This window comes from Balaenoptera ricei, chromosome 7 (genome assembly GCF_028023285.1).
Source record: "Balaenoptera ricei isolate mBalRic1 chromosome 7, mBalRic1.hap2, whole genome shotgun sequence".
Taxonomy (NCBI): domain Eukaryota; kingdom Metazoa; phylum Chordata; class Mammalia; order Artiodactyla; family Balaenopteridae; genus Balaenoptera; species Balaenoptera ricei.
This window is the reverse complement of record NC_082645.1, coordinates 61,984,383-62,002,060: the sequence shown is the minus strand read 5'-3', so window position 1 is coordinate 62,002,060 and position 17,678 is coordinate 61,984,383. Positions and strand designations below refer to the sequence as shown.

General features: G+C 44.7%; 1 pseudogene; it reads left to right on the top strand.

Annotated features, from left to right (window-relative positions):
• The first annotated feature begins 16,492 nt into the window (after nucleotides 1-16,492).
• LOC132368551 (DNA replication complex GINS protein PSF2-like) lies at nucleotides 16,493-17,065 on the top strand (annotated as a pseudogene).
• Nucleotides 17,066-17,678: the final 613 nt, after the last annotated feature.

Genomic DNA, 17,678 nt, shown 5'->3' with positions numbered 1-17,678 from the left:
CCTTTCATGTCACAAATAGACCCCATAGTAATAGTTAAAACTCAGCCCATCTGTCTACTGCTTGACCATTTTGTGACAAAATGAAATAACCCATCCTTTTCTACCCAGATTATTACAACATGAGCTCCCATTGGCCTTCTTTCTAGAAATGAAGGCCCCTCAAAGTATCTTCTCAGTTATCACTGTGAACTGCCCAGGAATCTGGGCTCCTGATAACCAGATGGAAGTGTTCCTGAGAACAAGTCCCTCTAGTTTTTCTTTGTGTTTATCCTTCTTGTCTTGATGCCAGAATCTGCCCATACTACTGATGATTCCCAAGAGACAGCCACTTTGATGAGCTCACCTGCCTTCTCCCAGCCCACCTCCAGCGCATGCCTATTCTAGCCTTGGGGAGGGACCATTGCCCTCCTTGCTTCTCCTCTGAGTAACTCGGTCAGGCTTGTGAACACAGAGTGGTTCACAGCATCAGCAGGGGCCACTCTTAACGCCCACAAGCCAAAAATCTTCCTTCCTAATCCCCATAGGCATCCCAATGGTGGGGGCAGCTCAACCTCTACAATGGGAATTCCCAGGCGTTCCGACCTGGAGTCCAATCAACTCCCAGTTCCAGAGGGAACCTGTCCTGCCATCCTCCAGTGCATGCCCACTCATTTCCTGCTTCTGGGTGATTGACAGTGGGGCAGATCCCTTTCCTCCAGAAGGACTTCCCATGGCCCCAATGAGAGTTCACCATGCATTTCCCTAAGACGATGGACTCATTCAGCTGTGGGTAATACCCTGTTGGGGACACTTCCCATCCAGGCTGGGTTGGTACCAAGGCTATAAGCCAGGGTCTTCACTGTGTCACCAGAGTCAGGAGAGGAGGAGATATGATCTGCAAATCCCTGAGAGTTCAGCCTCAGGTCCCAGCCTCCCACAAGAAAATGCCTGGAATCCAAAAGACACAAGATCTCCCAGGCTGTAGGTGGTCTAAGTCTGGGTATGGGGGATAGTCTGCTGAGACTCCACAGAGAACAGTACTGCTAAGAAGCCCAACTGACATTATAAGCAGGATACTCAACCTCTCATGCTGAAGCCCTGGCCTTTGGGTCCCTTCTCTACCTCAGGGTCTTCCCGAGAACACGGGGTAAGCTTTCACATTATATTTACATGGCTAAAAGGGGCTCATCAGTGTGGTCACTCCCAACTAAATGGAGGGTCTTCTCTAAAAAACAAATTCCATTTTCTTCTCTTGAATGCAAAATTTGCTTGTCACCCACAAAGTAGCAAAATACTACCTTAAAAGAAATTAAAGCTCCCAGCTGCACTCAGATTATGGCCACCTGATTTGTGACTGTGATCCATTCTCATGTCATAATCAGGGCTACTTTGACTCTAATAAAAACCCAGAGGGTGCATCCTAGTTGGAAATGATTCTGCGACTGCCCTCGGAGTGAATCTGTATCATAGGATTTCTCTCTTTCTTGCAAAGTCGCTTCAACTTTTGAAACGATTTTTACTCTTTGACAGACTTAAGAAGAGGAAATACGGTACAAAAAAGAGAAAACAGAAACATTAAGAAAACACATCCCTATGGAAATAAAGCATGATATTTGAGGCAACACGTGTTAGCTATGAAAATGGGTGGGCTAGCCTGCAGTTTCAAATTGCTGCATTTGCCTGAGAGCTCAGTTTTAAAGGGCAGGGAAAACGGTTGAAGGAATCCAAGAGTGCTTAGGTGGATGCAGTCTGCAGTGACAAGAAAATGTGATGGGATGGCTTGTGAGGTGGGAAAACTTGCTTGCACGGGTGCATGATTGCATGCAGCAAATTTCCGTGTCTAAAGCTAAGTATCAGATTTGGCAAGAGCATTATTATTATGATGATTATGATTTTCCATGCTGAGGAACAGCCTCCCAGAGACATCAAAGGAATATGCTGTCAGGGAGAACAAAGGATATTTTGGTTCTTCAAGGAAGACAACTTGGTAGAACTTCAGCATTCTGGAGAAGGGAAATGATTAGACTCAGTGGTATAGCAGTGAGAACTTTTTGAAATAAAAGAGTGAGAAATCTTCGAAGAATATGAATTTGCCAAGGACACTGTTTTTCCAGTATTTACCACCATTTACCAAAGACTTTTATAATCAGTCAGGCATATAGGCTAGGTTAAGAAAAAATTTCAGACAAATGGCCCTAATTTAAATACAATTCCAGAATCGTCAGAGCCATCAAAGAATCCTTTAACAGCCACAAGATTTACCTGGGATGGAAGGTGTCTACTTTCCAAACTCACTGTATTGTAGAAAGTTCCCCTGGTTCAGCTCATCGGGCAAACTCTCTGAAAAGGAAGAGCTCTGATACCTCTGTATTTACATTTTAAATACATGTTTTTAAAATCATTTGTGTTGGGTAAACGTGTATTGTAAAATGCGTTTTTTGTTTCATCATCACTTGGATATTTTTATTATTCAAGATGCATTTGAGGAACACAACCCCAATTTTTAACATTCTGTGGGCAGGACATAAGGTTTTAGGTTCTAAATTAGAGCTTGCACAGTATGTGGCCTTATTTAAACCTTGGCAGCCTGGAAGGAGGTATTTTCCTCACTTGAGGAAGAATCAGGTCCAGTAATTTGCCTGTGGTCAGTCACCAAGCATTATTATTTAAATACGGGTCTGTCCGACTCCCAAATCTCTGTTCTTTCCTATCTTAGAAGGCTGCCTTCTAGGAATTATGCAGTTAAAAAGTACTTTCTGACTTTCAGCCTAACCAGCTTTCTTAATAGCATGCACACGTGGACACACACACAAACACACACACTCTCTCATGCACACATACCTATACCTCCTGCACACACACAGACTAACCCTTACATCTTGAAGATTCTCCCTGATTTAAATCTTGATGATCTAATTTAAATTACTTGGAAATCACAAAGTACTTCAAAGTTTTTCAAGTTTCAAGATTTTTTCCAAAAATCATTGCTTTCTTACACTGGAAATTTTTGGATTGAAAAAGTTCAAGATTTGGCTTAACTGAAAGGGTTCTGAGCTTTTCACAATCTAGCTGGACCCTCAATTTTTCCAAAATAATTCAGCATTTCTTCTCCTTTCCTCTTTCCTTATTTTTGTCTTTAAAAAACTTGAGATTTGATGCTTTATAAGAGTATTTATATGTCTTACATTGAAAATTAGTAAAAATATATTGAATGAAAAGAAAGTAACCTAGACAGATTCACACTGTTATTCTCATCTTACTGGAATTATTTTTCTGGTTTTGTTAGTCTGACTTGTGTTCCGAAGTCTGATTTTGTTTGTGAAAACAAACCACGCCCCCCCCACCCCCGCAAACATAGCAAGCTATTGTACCCAAACTTAACTTATTTAATTTTCATTAGTTAAATGTAGCAAATTTTCTTTGTATAATGAGTGTGTTACAGCAGGCAGGTAGCTAAATATGAGCAGAGAAAGGGAGGTAGGGACCAGATGGCAGGAAACCACACATCTTGTAAACAGCATGGGTCCATGGGCAGACAAAGGAAAGCAGGAACCTCCAGACTGATAGAAAACCACACATTTTGGGGTGATAAGTGTCCTGGAGGCACACAAAGAAAGGTGGGAAAAGGCGAGACTCTCCAGTATCTGAATGCAACCTTTTGCTCATTATGCTCTCATTACAATAAAATTAGCCTTGCAGATAAGAAGTACCCATCAGGCACCGATGCCATGACACTTCCGATCAAAGCTAAATAAGGACAAGAATCCTTCTCCCCTCGGGAAGGCGGTGCTGGGATGAAAATCAGGGAATACAACCCTCAAACCCCTCCCTCCGCAATGAATATTCCTCCCCTTCATTTGTACTCCCCACATAACCAGTTTGCCAAAGAAACTCAGGGCAGCTACTCACCTGAGACTGCCCGCTCTCATCTCGGGAGTGTACTATTGCTTAAAATAGCCTCACTTTACGTACTTTCCTGACCTCCCTGTCTCGCTTCTGAATTCTTTCTGTGATGAGTCAAGAACCTTTCACTGGGAACATCTTGGAGACTCAGCCATGAGAGTTCGGTAAGCCTCAGCGTCTCGCCTCCCTTGCACTTTTACTTCCGAGAGGCACTGCTTTACTTCCTGCCATTACTCTCTCTCTCACACGCTCTCCCTTACTCTTTCTCTCTTTTGCTTTCTTATTGTCTGTCGCCTTTTTGGACTTAGCCTCTCACTTCCTTTGGGCTTGAGACGCCCTGCCTTACTTCCCATCATCTCTCTCTCACTCTCTCCCTTTCTCTTTCTTATTGTCTGTCCCATTTTCAGACCTATTGCTGCAGAAACGTGGGCATGGGTTGAGCAGTTAAAAACCATTAGGGCACCCACTGGATGGAGCACGTGTGGGAAGGGGTGGCGGGGAGAGTGGCACCACCCACAAAAGGGAAGGGAAAAGAGAGGCTTTTCCACAAACCGTCTCCTTCAGTGGCCAGTGCCTGTTTTCAGAAACTTACCACCATTTTAGAGAAAAGAAGGTTGGGACTTAAATAGGTCCTAGAAGTATGAGGATGTCCATTCCAGGGGAACATACCCTGGAACACAGGGATTAATCTATAGAGTCTATAGAGAAGCCTTCAGGAAGGTCCCTCATCCTGGGTACCGTGGACGCCATGATTGGACACAGGCCCAAGAACACTGGGGCCAGCAGGACCGCCTTATGGGGGAGTAGCTAGCCTCCCTTTTGGCTGGGGTTGACAGGGCTAGGTGGGCGGGGATGCCTGGAACCAGTCCCGTCTTAGGGAGCCCCCACGGGACCTCCTAATGCTGATGGTCCTCTCTGTTACAGGAGCATCTTCTCCCTGAAGGGACGATGGGAAACACCTCCTCCATCCCCAAGGACTCAGCCCTTGGGTGCATTCTGAGTCACTGGGACAGGTTTTCTCTAGATTCTTTAAAATGAAAAAAGCTCATTTTCTTTTGTAACACAGCCTGGCCCCAATATAAACTTGAGGACGATGAGGCCTGGCCAGAAAATGGGGGCCTCAACTATAATACTATCCTACGGTTAGACATCTTTTTCAAAAGGCAGGGAAAATGGACAGGAGTTCCTTATGTTCAGGCTTTTATGGCCCTAAGAGAGAACCCGGGGCTATGCAAGTCCTATGTTAGGGAACCTTGCCAACTGGGACCCATTCACGCTACACAGAGCCCTCTCTAGTGGCATCTCTGGAGGAACATGGGCCCCAGACAGAAGATCGTGTCCCAACACTCCTTCACCATCTTCAGCCTCTCCCCTGCCCTATAAGCCTCTTTACCCTTCCATACCAGAAGTGCAGCCAGAGCTTCTTTGCCCCCTTCAGGAAGTAGTAGGCGGGCCTCAGGGAATTACCTGAGTCCACACCCCTTTTTCTTTGTCCAACCTCAACCAGTGCTACACTTGCTTAGGCTGATTCTCGGAGGACCCTAGCCAGTTCACCGAAGAATTCCAGGGACTAACTCTCTCCTTTGACCTTACTTGGAAGGACGTAAATATTGTCCTTTCCCACTGCTGCACCACTGAGGAAAAGACCTCAGTGTATTTGGGCACAGGCTCAAACATATGCTAATGGATTACACGTTGCCCACCAATATCAATACCCTGTGGGCATGACAGCAGTGCCTCTAATGGATCCTAATTGGGACTATCAGCCAGACCAACCTGGTATCCTTTGCCTCATAGAAGGGATGAAACAATGCATAATTAAACCTGTTGACTATAATAAGGTTAAAGTGATCACCCAAGGCCAAGATGAAAATCCAGCCCCATTTCAGGCCCGATTGGTAGAGGCCTTCAGAAAGTATAGGAATGTAGACCCAAAAACTTTCGAGGGACACACCGTATTTGCAACCCACTTCATTAGCCAATCAGCCCCTGACATCCGTCGAAAGCTTCAAAAGCTTGCCATGGGGCCCCAAACTCCTCTCAACCTTCTTATTGACACAGCCTTCAGTGTCTTTAACCATAGAGACCAGGCTGAGGAGGAAAGGAAGGAACAGCGTGACTTTAGGAAGGAACGACAACAAGTCAGGCTTTTGGCAGCCATCATGACAAGACCTAACCCACCTCCTGGTTATCCCAAAAGTACTCCCAGAAGACCTCCGCCAGGAAGGGGAGCCTGTTTTAGCTGTGGGAGCCCTGAACACCGGAGCAAGGAATGCCCAGGAAACAGGTCCCAGCCTACACCCAAAACGCCATGCCTGCTCTGCAAGAAGATGGGCTACTGGAGGAGGGAAGGCCCCCAGCTCCAAAGGGAGTGAGGAAGTTACCCCACGCCAGTCATGGCAGTCGTTGACTGATGGGACCCAAGACCACCCAAGGCTCCCAAAAAGACAGTCATCATCACACAGGAGGAACTGTTGGGTGACTATTGACGTGGCAGGTAAGCTTGTCCAGTTTCTAGTGGACACGGGAGCCACTTACTCTGTCCTGACTTCTCACGCTGGGCCCATTGCCCCTGAAACCTGCTCTATTGTTGTGGTAGAAGGAGGGCTAAAACTAAAACATTTCACCACCCCCCTAACTCACACCTGGGGAAAGACCCTTATAACTCACAAGTTTCTTGTCATGCCTGAATGCCCCAGCCCGTTATTTGGAAGGGATTTTCTCTCAGCCTTGGGGGCGACTCTTACTCTCCCTGAAAACCAAAGCCAAGGAGTGTTTTTGGCTGGACTATGTATTATACAAGGCATGGACAGTCCAGCCCAAAATATTCCACTGGAAATTGAAAAATTTACAGATCCACAGGTCTGGGATCAGGGAATCCCAGGGAAGGCAAAGTTTGTCACTCTTATAAAATCACCTTAAAGGAAACTAATAATATCCCTTCCAGGCGCCAACACCCCATAAAACGAGTGACTCGACAAGGCCTCCAATCCCTAATCACAGAATGTATCACACATGGGCTTTTGGTGCCATGCCAATCTGCCTGTAATACTCCAATTCTACCTGTCCTCAAACCAAATGGGGATTATAGAACGGTTCAAGATCTCCGAATCATAAATGAAGCTGTAATTCCCCTTCACCCAATCGTTTCCAACTCATACATAATCCTTACTCAGATCCCAGAGGACACAGCCTGGTTTACGGTCCTTGATCTTAAAGATGCCTTCTTCTGTATACCTGTTTACCCTGATTCTCAGTACCTTTTTGCTTTCGAATGGACTGACCCAGACACAAATGAAACCCAATAATATACCTGGACTGTCCTTCCTCAGGGATTCTAGGATAGCCCACACCTGTTTGGCAATGCCCTAGCTAAGGAACTAAGGGAACAAAAATTAGAGACGGGGCCATTATTACAATATGTAGGCGACCTCCTTATCTGCAGCCCCTCAAAGGAAGCTTCAGACCAAAACACCGTACAGGTCCTCAATTTCCTGGGCTCCAAGGGATAGAAAGTATCCTCATGGAAAGCCCAAATTTCCTCCCAGAGAGTCACTTACCTGGGACACGTTCCACGCCCAGGGAAGCGTGCCCTTGCGACCCAGCATAAGGAGGCAATCCTCTACTTAAAACCACCACAAACAAAGAAACAGTTCAGAGCCTTCTAAGGAATGGTTGGATTTTGTAGGATTTGGATCCCCAGGTTTGGTCTCATGGCAAAACCATTGTATGAGGCCTCGAAGGGATTGGACATGGAACCTCTAGATTGGACAGGGAATTTACAAACAGCATTTGATCAGATTAAGACTGCCCTAATTAGCGCCCCAGCCCTAGGGATCCCAGATCTTAACAAGACCTTTACTCTACCTCAGAAAAACAGGGAATTGCCCTGGGAGTTCTCACCCAAAAAGTAGGGCCAATTCCACGACCAGTGGCATATCTCTCCAAGCAACTGGACTCAGTGGCCTCAGGATGGCCAGGCTGTCTGAGAGCCTGGTATAATCAGGTATAATCAAGGGAAGCAAGAATGGGCTGAGATCGTTAAGGGGGGGTTCCCAGTATATACTTGGCTTCTTCCATTTCTAGGTCCCATAGGCACTATATTTCTCATCCTTCTCTTTGGTCCTTGTATTTTTAACTACCTAGTTGAATTTCTATCTGCTAGAACACAACAATTCCTACTTCAAATGATGCTATGCCAGGGATTTCAACCCATCCCACCTGAAGAAGGGGACCATCAACACCTGCTGGACAAGGTTGCTGCCTCTTTCTACTCCCCACTCTCCACCTCCGCCACTGTAAACAACCCCGAGACCCCTATCTCTGACAGACAGCAAGGAGATCTGGACCCGCATGCTCAGCTTGAAGCAGTTACAGAAGGCAGACCATCCGCCCTTTGTCTCTTCAAAGATTTTAAGGGTCCAGGCTCCTTGAGGGGTGAATGTTGCAGTAGGCAGGTAGCTAAATATGAGCAAAAAAAGGGGGGCAGGGGCTAGGTGGCAGGAAACCACACATCTTGTAAACAGCGGGGGTCCATGGGCAGACAAAAAAAAGCAGGAACTTCTGCACTGATAGGAAACCACACATTTTGGGGTGATAAGTGTCCTGGAGACAAAGAAAGGTGGGAAAAGGTGGGAATCTCCAGTGTCCAAATGTAACCTTTTGCTCGGTATTCTCTTGTTAAGATAAAATTAGCCTTGCAGATAAGAAGTACCCATCATGCACCGATGCCATGACACTTCCATCAAAGCTAAATAAGGACAAGAATCCTTCTCCCCTGGGGAAGGCGGTGCTGGGATGAAAATCAGGGGATACGAACCCCAAACCCCTCCCTCCCCAGTGAACATTCCTCCCCTTCATTTGTACGCCCCACATAACCGGTTTGCCAAAGAAACTCAGGGCAGCTACTCACCTGAGACTGCCTGCTCTCACCTTGGGAGGGTACTATCACTTACATAAAACCTCCCTTTACTTACTTTCCTGACCTCCCTGACTCCTTTCAGAAGTCCTTCTGCGAGGAGACACTGGGAAGGAGTGCAGCTCCGTTACTAATGAGAATGGTGGAAGGACTCTGGCAAAGCCAAGATCGTGCGTGAGTGTACAGACTCTTGCACGTGCATGCACGCACACGCACGTGCACGTGCATGTGCGTGGCCATGCGGGTGTGAGTGAGGGTGTGTATCCTGTGGGATGTTTAATGAAAGATGGAGGCAGGCTCGGCAGGGAGCCCTGTTGGTAAACAATGCCTGTTTGTAGCCTCCTCAGGAATTACCTAGGAAGTGGAAGGACCTGAAAAGATTGTGCGTGAAGTACCCCCTTGGCCGTCCAATGAAGTGTCTGTTATCAGAAGGAAATGTGTGCTTTTTGAGGTGAGATCAGTTGTGTGCTCTGAACCGAATGATTTTTCGTTTTTTTTTTTTCTGATAACAAGCTGGTGGTAAGCTTCACTGAACTGAGAAATTGTAAATGCTTAGAAAAGGCTGTCTAAAGATAACAATTCAATGTTTCTCGGTAATGTATTCTGGATGAATCTGATAATTTAAAGCCCACTTCACCAAAATGGGAGTGGCACTTGCATCCTCTTTATCTTCAATTATGTCTAATCTGTTTCTAATTCAAACACTGTGCTGCTGTTGTCAGATCAAATATAGATTTTAAATGTTTTATGCTTCTCCGCTGGGAAGCTTTAAAATAAATGCGGGCTGTCTGTCAGGACGGTGCCAGTTGAATCTAATAAAGTTTTAGATAAATTTAAAGGAAATAAAAGAGTACTTAAAAATGAAATGATTCATGGTTCCATGGTAGAGTCTCCGTGGATCACCTGCTTCACCTCTACAGAACTCTCCTTGAATAAATGCATCGTGTCTTTCAGCTCACAAGGCAGGTTAAAAATCAAGTCATCTTTAGGTTTGATGCAAACAGGGCCTCATAAGCATATGGGCACCGGGACTGTAATCCACGGGTTTTCATTCCACATCATGACACTCTGTCATTGCAAGCAGATTGGAAAACACAGTTGCAGTTTTCAATCACTGAATAGGATGCAGTTCTTACTGTTATTAGAATTCTTTTTTTCTCCGCTGATTTATGTAGATGCACTCCAGGTAGCTGAGTGCTGTGGAATATCAAAGCAGAAAAGTGTTCGAGGATAATATTGGGCATCGTCTGACCTGGGACCCCAGGGGCTGTTGCCAGGGTTATATCTGTAGAAATGCTACCCTGATAAAACTTTTGAGGCCTCTTCTTAGATTTATTAATTTAGAGAAAGCAGGGAAGAAATGTTTTATTAGAGCTCAGAAAATGTTTCTGTCTTACAAAATTGCCATTTCATAGTCAGGAGTGTTTAACTGGGGCTTAAAGGTGAAGACACTGGAGCAATTTGTCATCATGTAGATTTTTCTTGGGTTTGCTTCTAATCCTTTTTGGACTGCCAACGGGGATGTCTTTTGCTGCCTTGGATGTCTCTCCTGATTTGGTTTTGGAAGAGTTTTTCCAGAGTATCCTTTAAATGATAATTAGAATTTGTGCTTAATAGCAAAAGGCTTTAAAGTTTTAACACCATAATCCTTCTAGGTCCCCATCCTCCCTCTCCCCCAAGTTTATCTTAAGAGCAACTATATTTTTATCTAGGGTAAGACCCTAGCATGATAAAGAATAGTAGGACTAAGCTGATTCTTAGGAGGAAAAAAAAAGTCATTTTACTGATCTCTTAGCTCACTTTGGCTTGACCCATTTACAAAACTGACATTAAAAAAATCTAAGAAAAAGGCATTTCTTTCAAATTGCATCTTTCTTTGCTTTGAGGTTTTAAGGTCAAATTTCTATAAACAAGCAATATTTTTTTTTCTCACACAAACTCTGTAGGGATGGAAGAAAAATCTCCCCATTTATTTGTAGTGGCATTTCCCTTTGGTTTCTTTCGGACTGGTTTGTGTTTTCCATCCATCTCAAGATGTGCAGGGCTGCGCAGTGAGGAGACAATTCTGTGTTCTAGAAGTGCATGTTAGATTTTCCCACTGGGCATCAGTTATGCTTTTGTGACTGAAGTTACCACTGACATCCCAACTAGGAAGAACAAGAGAGGATGCAGGCATGAGGGCAGAGTACTCGAGTACCCATACACAGGGGGCTCTCTCTAAGGGTTTTCCAGAATGCCAGCGGCCAGTAGGGCCTTTAGAACAAGAAATGCTGCCTGTGGTCCCCTGTGAACCCAGATTATACGATTTCCCTATAACTCATCTCTGAACTCCTCTCTCTGTTCCCACCCCGGCACAATTTCTGTCTATGCGTATAGGAAAGTGAATCAAGCTTATTTTCCTAGGGGTCAACCCTGCCCTGTCTAACTGACTCAGGGTGGGTCTGCTTAGTCTCGGTTTCTGTTCTTGGAGAGTATTCCACGTATATCCTTTGAAAGTGGAAGTCCTTTTTGTTACATATAGTCTATTTTTTTAAAAAAAAACTAAGAAAATCTTGGCCTCTTATTCTGAATTTGTCATTTTTGGAAGCTTAGCGGGTGAAGACTTTCTTTAAAAACCTAACCACTGAATAACTAGGAGAATGTAGGAGAAAGGATTGAAATAGTACTGTTTTACTATTTTTCAAGTTTGAGTAAGTTTCTTATGGAAAAGGAGAGAGAGAGAGAAAGAAAGAAAGAAAAAGAGAAAGAAATACCATGGGGTTTATAGTCTGTGAAGAACCCACTTCTGTTACACTCCTTGTCCCCAGAAGGAGAAGGGAATAGGAAACAAGTACAAGAGTGTTGTGGAAATCAAGGGCAAGAGGAGTGAGCCACGTGTAGAAAACATTGCCCACATGTCAGGAAATGTCACACCAGTATCAGTAGTCAAAGGGATGTGTTCAGGGGATTGTCAGGCTTTTGACATTAATTGGTGCCCCGAAGCACAGCAAGGAGGAAATATACATTACAGTGAGGATTTTTTTTTTTTTGACGAAGTGCATTATGCGTTCATAAGCCATTTACACTTCCCGCCAGACAAGAGTTAATTTGGGGATGCAGGATTGTTGCTTTAGAAATGTAATGAAATGACACTCAAAAGTGGAAACACTGCCGTTTCACTGTGAAATGGCAAAACAGGAGGGAAAGGCTAAATTGGCCAGAAGATTGAGAGCAGGAGAGAGAAAGAGAAGTAGAAGCCTGGGTAGAGCAATTAATTGTTTCAATGTTTTCCCATGAAAGCCAGTGAAAGAAATACACACAGATACACACACACACACACACACACACACACACAGAGAAACATACACTCGTCGCAAAAAGATGATGAGATATATTATTAGGACAAACATACAGAAAACGATTTTTCAGAGTATTAAAAAGATTCTAGGCTACAAGATAACATCCATATTCTTTGGCATTGCTAAAAGGATATTTCAGAATGTTAGTGTAGAAGCATATGGATGGAACAGCAGGAGTCCTAGTTGTCATACAAGAGGCTGTTTGATGATTGCACACCAGACCAGAAGGTTCACGCAAAGGGGAAATTTAATGATTCAACATCAGCTTCTTGTGTGGTGTTTCCACAAATGTCACCCCCCCTAAGCCAGCATTTCTCTGACTCTGCTTCCAGGGAAAGAATTCAGCCAGTCCCTGGGTCTGCAGTTACCCACTGGGCATCAGGTATGAATCTAGCGTGATGCTGGGGTCTGTGACCGACACAGAAAACGTTTGTGATGTAATCCTTCTCTTTAAAGAATTCCCGATCAAGGATGAATACCAAATGGATACACATGAAACAGGTAGAGATCTGTGAGGTGAGTTACTGTTCTACCCTTAGGCAGGGACAAATGGCCCTCTGCCCTGTACCCCGCACTTAGGGGGCCTTGGGTTTTAGGTGCCTTCCTCAAAAATTTCACAGTCCCCCTGTGGTGTCTGAGGCCAGTGGGCTGGCAGTGCTGCCATGAGCCAGGACCAGGACTCTGGGGGGCTTCTGTTTCTCTCTGACCCTCTACCCTTGCTGTTGCCTCGAGGAGCTCTGGACCTCGTGTCTGTGGATCCTGTGGCTCAGCTCTGGCTCCACGAGGGTGTCCTGGCAGCAGTTTTCTCCTGCTGGAGTGCAGCATTTCTTTCATTGGATCCTGTGAGATTGGCTGCCAGAATGGTGCTGAATTGGGGCTTGTTTGGGTCACTGAAGGAGGATGAGTTCTGGGTGCTGGATTACTGGTGGTCCACTGCTGACCCTCTGGACTTGAGCTGTGTGACTTGGCTCCAACCATGGTACTACCTCTGGCCCATGCACCTGAAGGCGGCAGGGGTGGTGGCAGGCATCCTTTAGTCCATGTGACCTCACTGCTGGACCCCAGGGGGGGCACCCCGTATCTTCCACGTGCTCTGTGCCATGTGTCAGGCAGTCCTCAAGGAGACTCACTTTTTCTCCAAGGGTTTTTGAGTCTATTGTTCCCTATACCAGGGGCCCTTCCAACCTATGTCTCTTGCCTTGGATGGGTGTGGCAATGCCATGATTTCCCTGATCCATCTTGAGCCATACTGGACAGGGGATAGACATTCCTTGAACTAATGGGTTCCTGAGTGATGCTGTAAGCAGAATTAAATAAATGGTATTAGGGAACTGCAAACCACAAGCAGGTTCTGAAGAGCCATGCATTGTAATAACATCATTGCTACCTTTCTTCATGCATGGGAGACACAAAATTATCTAGATCCAGTGCAATTAACAATAAAGAACACAAAGAGATGGTGCCTGGATCTGATAGGAATAGATGGTGCCTGACACTACGATGAATCAAATCTTCCCATGCCCTGATGGACAATAGCAAGTACAAAAATAGCTCCTCTCTACCTATTATTCTAAATTGTCATTGATAAATCACTTTGCTTCACATGGGCCCGTGAATTTTTTTTTTTTAACATCTTTATTGGAGTGTAATTGCTTTACATCATTGTGTTAGTTGCTGCTGTATAACAAAGTGAATCAGCTATACGTATACATATATCCCCATATCCCCTCCCTCTTGCATCTCCCTCCCACCCTCCCTTTCCCACCCCTCTAGGTGGACACAAAGCACCGAGCTGATCTCCCTGTGCTATGCAGCTGCTTCCCACTAGCTCTCTGTTTTACATTTGGTAGTGTATATATGTCCATGCCACTCTCTCACTTCATCCCGGCCTACACTTCCCTCTCCCCTCATCCTCAAGTCCATTCTCTATGTCTGCGTCTTTATTCCTGTCCTGCCCCTAGGTTCTTCAGAATCATTTTTTTTTTTTTAGATTCCATATATATGTGTTAGCATACGGTATTTGTTTTTCTCTTTCTGACTTACTTCACTCCGTATGACAGACTCTAGGTCCATCCACCTCACTACAAATAACTCAATTTTGTTTCTTTTTATGGCTGAGTAATATTCCATTGTATATATGTGCTACATCTTCTTTATCCATTCATCTGTCGATGGACACTTAGGTTGCTTCCCTGTCCTGGCTATTGTAAATAGTGCTGCAATGAACATTGTGGTACATGTCTCTTTTTTTTTTTTTTAATAAATTTATTTATTTATTTATTTATTTTTGGCTGCATTGGGTCTTCGTTGCTGCGCACGCGCTTTCTCTAGTTGTGGTGAGCAGGGGCTACTCTTCGTTGCAGTACGTGGGCTTCTCATTGCAGTGGCTTCTCTTGTTGCAGAGCACGGGCTGTAGGCAAGCGGGCTTCAGTAATTGTGGCACGCAGCTCAGTAGTTGTGGCTTGCAGGCTCTAGAGCGCAGGCTCAGTAGTTGTGGCGCATGGGCTTAGTTGCTCCGTGGCATGTGGGATCTTCCTGGACCAGGGCTCGAACCTGGGTCCCCTGCATTGGCAGGCATATTCTTAACCACTGCACCACGAGGGAAGCCCATGTCTCTTTTTGAATGATGGTTTTTTCAGGGTATGTGCCCAGGAGTGGGATTGCTGTGTCATATGGTAGTTTTATTTTTAGTTTTTTAAGGAACCTCCATACTGTTCTCCATAGTGGCTGTATTAATTTACATTCTCACCAAGAGTGCAAGAGGGTTCCCTTTTCTCCACACCCTCTCCAGCATTTATTGTTTGTAGATTTTTGATGATGGCCATTCTGACCGGTGTGAGGTGATACCTCATTGTAGTTTTGATTTGCATTTCTCTAATGATCAGTGATGTTGAGCATACGTTCATGTGTTGGTTGGCAATCTGTATATCTTCTTTGGAGAAATGTCTATTTAGGTCTTCTGCCCATTTTTGGATTGGGTTGTTTGTTTTTTTGATATTGAGCTGCATGAGCTGCTTGTATATTTTGGAAGGCCCATGAATTTTATATACATTTTTAAATCAAAATGAAAAATAGTTGCCTGAGACCTCAAACACCTTAGAGATGGCCCTGGCAGGGTCTAAGTAAATACAGAACTAGTGTTCTAACTGCTTATCACAGATTTAGTAAGCATTTACTTTATTATAATTTTTTAATTCTTAAATATGAAACATTTTAAAACCCAGAAAATATATAAAATAAAATAAGACTTATGAATCCACTACCCTACCATTTTGCTAATATTTGCTTCAGGTTTTTAAAATAAGTAAATTGTGATGAATACAATGAAAATGTACCCCCAATCTCTTCCCCTTCTTCCTTTTGCAGAGGTAGCCCGTCTCCTGATGGTGGTAAGCATCTTAGTAAGAGATCCTCTAGAAGCAGATCCAGAGGCAAGGATTTGAGTGCAAGTAGTTTATTTGAGAATTGTGGCGTGGGGAAGTGATCCTGGGGAGGAAAAGGAGTTAATGCAGTGTGCTGATGAACAGGTATCCTTGTGGGCAACTGAGGCTCAATCCCATAAGGGTCTTTGGGGGCCTGTGTAGACAAGCCTCAGAGTTCTTCCATCTGAGGGCTAAGGAAGCTGGGGTGTTTACCCATCAACTCCCTTTGTCGTTGGTTGTAGACTCCTTGACATTCAGGCCTGCCCCGTGAGGGGCTGAGCCTTCTCCTGCAGCCTTCAGGTAGAGTGGAAGGTGTTAGCACTAAGAAGTTGGAGGATTCAGGAATAATGAGCTTGGAGGGAATATGGGTGGGGCCTGCCAGCACCCGCTGTAGCCAGTATTATTCCCCGACGTGGTGTACTTTCTACATCTGTATATATCAAAAAGACAACATAAGTATTGTCCTATGGGTTTTTGAAGTTTTAAATAAATGGCTTCATATTGAACACATTTTCTACAACTTGCTTTTTTTTTAAACTCAAAATTATATACTTGAGATTTATCCATGTTGAAATATGTAGATGTAAATCATTTATTTTAGCAGCTCTTTGTGTTCAAGTGTTTGAATAAACTACTTTCCATTTACCCAATTGATAGTTTGTTTCCATTCGTTCTTGTATAATAGACATCTTCACATCCACGTGAGCTCGTGTTTTCTCTATGAGATTCCTGAAAAGCAGAATGCTGCTCACAGGGTAGTCACAGCTTCATGTTTACTGGGTATTGCCAAATTGTTCTACAAGATATTTATGCCAATTTATACTACAGAAAGCAGCATGAAGAATTCTTTGTCCGCACATCTATGCCAACATACCTGATATGATAAGATTTGTTAATTTTTGGCGAGTCTCGGGCTGGCCGTGGGCGCAGCCATGGACACGGCTGAGGTGGAGTTTCTGGCCGAATAGGATCTGGTCACCGTAATCCTGAACTTCAGTCTGGACAAGATCCACCTCATCGAGGGTGGCCTGGGGCCTTTCAACCCTGGCTTACCAGTGCAGGTGCCTCTGTGGCTGGCGATCAACCTGAAACAGAGAGAGAAGTGTCGGCTGCTCACCGCCCGCCCCACCAGCCCCAGTGGATGGACGTGAAAAAGTTGGAGAAGATTAGGGATCATGAATGAAATGAAGAAAACTTTTACCCCTATGCCCAGCCCTTACTACATGGAGCTCATCAAACTCCTGTTAAATCACGCTTTGGACTACATCCTGAAAGCAGATGAGCTCTGGACCCTGATCAAGGATGTGCGGGACACTCATATAGCCAAGCTCCGGGTGTCTGCCAACAGCTTCATGAGACAGCAGGAGGCGCATGCCAAGCTGGATAACCTGACCTTGACGGAGATCAACACCAGCGGGGCTTTCCGCACACAAGCGCTCAATCACATGTACAAACTCCGCATGAACCTGCAACCTTCTGGCAGTGCCCAGTCTCAGGACTTCTAGGGAGGGACTGGTTTGTCAAGGCCTGTGTCTGCCGGCAGGAAGCTCACTGGGTGGTGTTTGAGTGCTCAGGATGTGACAACGGTACTCACGTTTCTGGAGTCTTAGAACAACTTTTGAATGTAAGAAAAAAAGTGCACTGAAGCAAGGAATGGGTTCATAACCTTGTTGGAAAGCAACAGGCTTGTGCTTAGTCCTCGAGACATTCTGTAATTTCACATCTGTATCAGGGAGCCAGGTGTCCTTTTATGGGGGAAAAAGAAATTCATTAGCAGAACAAGTGATTTCCCTAGCAGAGCCTCATGTCTCCTGCATGGGACTGTCACATGCAAGTGAGTGTTCGGTGACGTCAGGTGTTGCTTTTAAGACAGAGATATAGCAGGATGGTGACGTGGCTTCGGCCTTTTTTTTTTTTCTTCCCTTCTTGATCCTGATCTCTTGGGCTAAATTTAGAATTTCCTACAGAGCTTGTTCACCCAGAGAAGGACAGCAGATGAGTGGCTAGTGAGGGTGACCTATGTTTATCATGTACGCCCTGATGCACAATAAAGATGGAATAAATCCCCCCCCCCAAAAAAGAAAGAAAAGATTTATTAATTTTTGCCAATCTGATAGA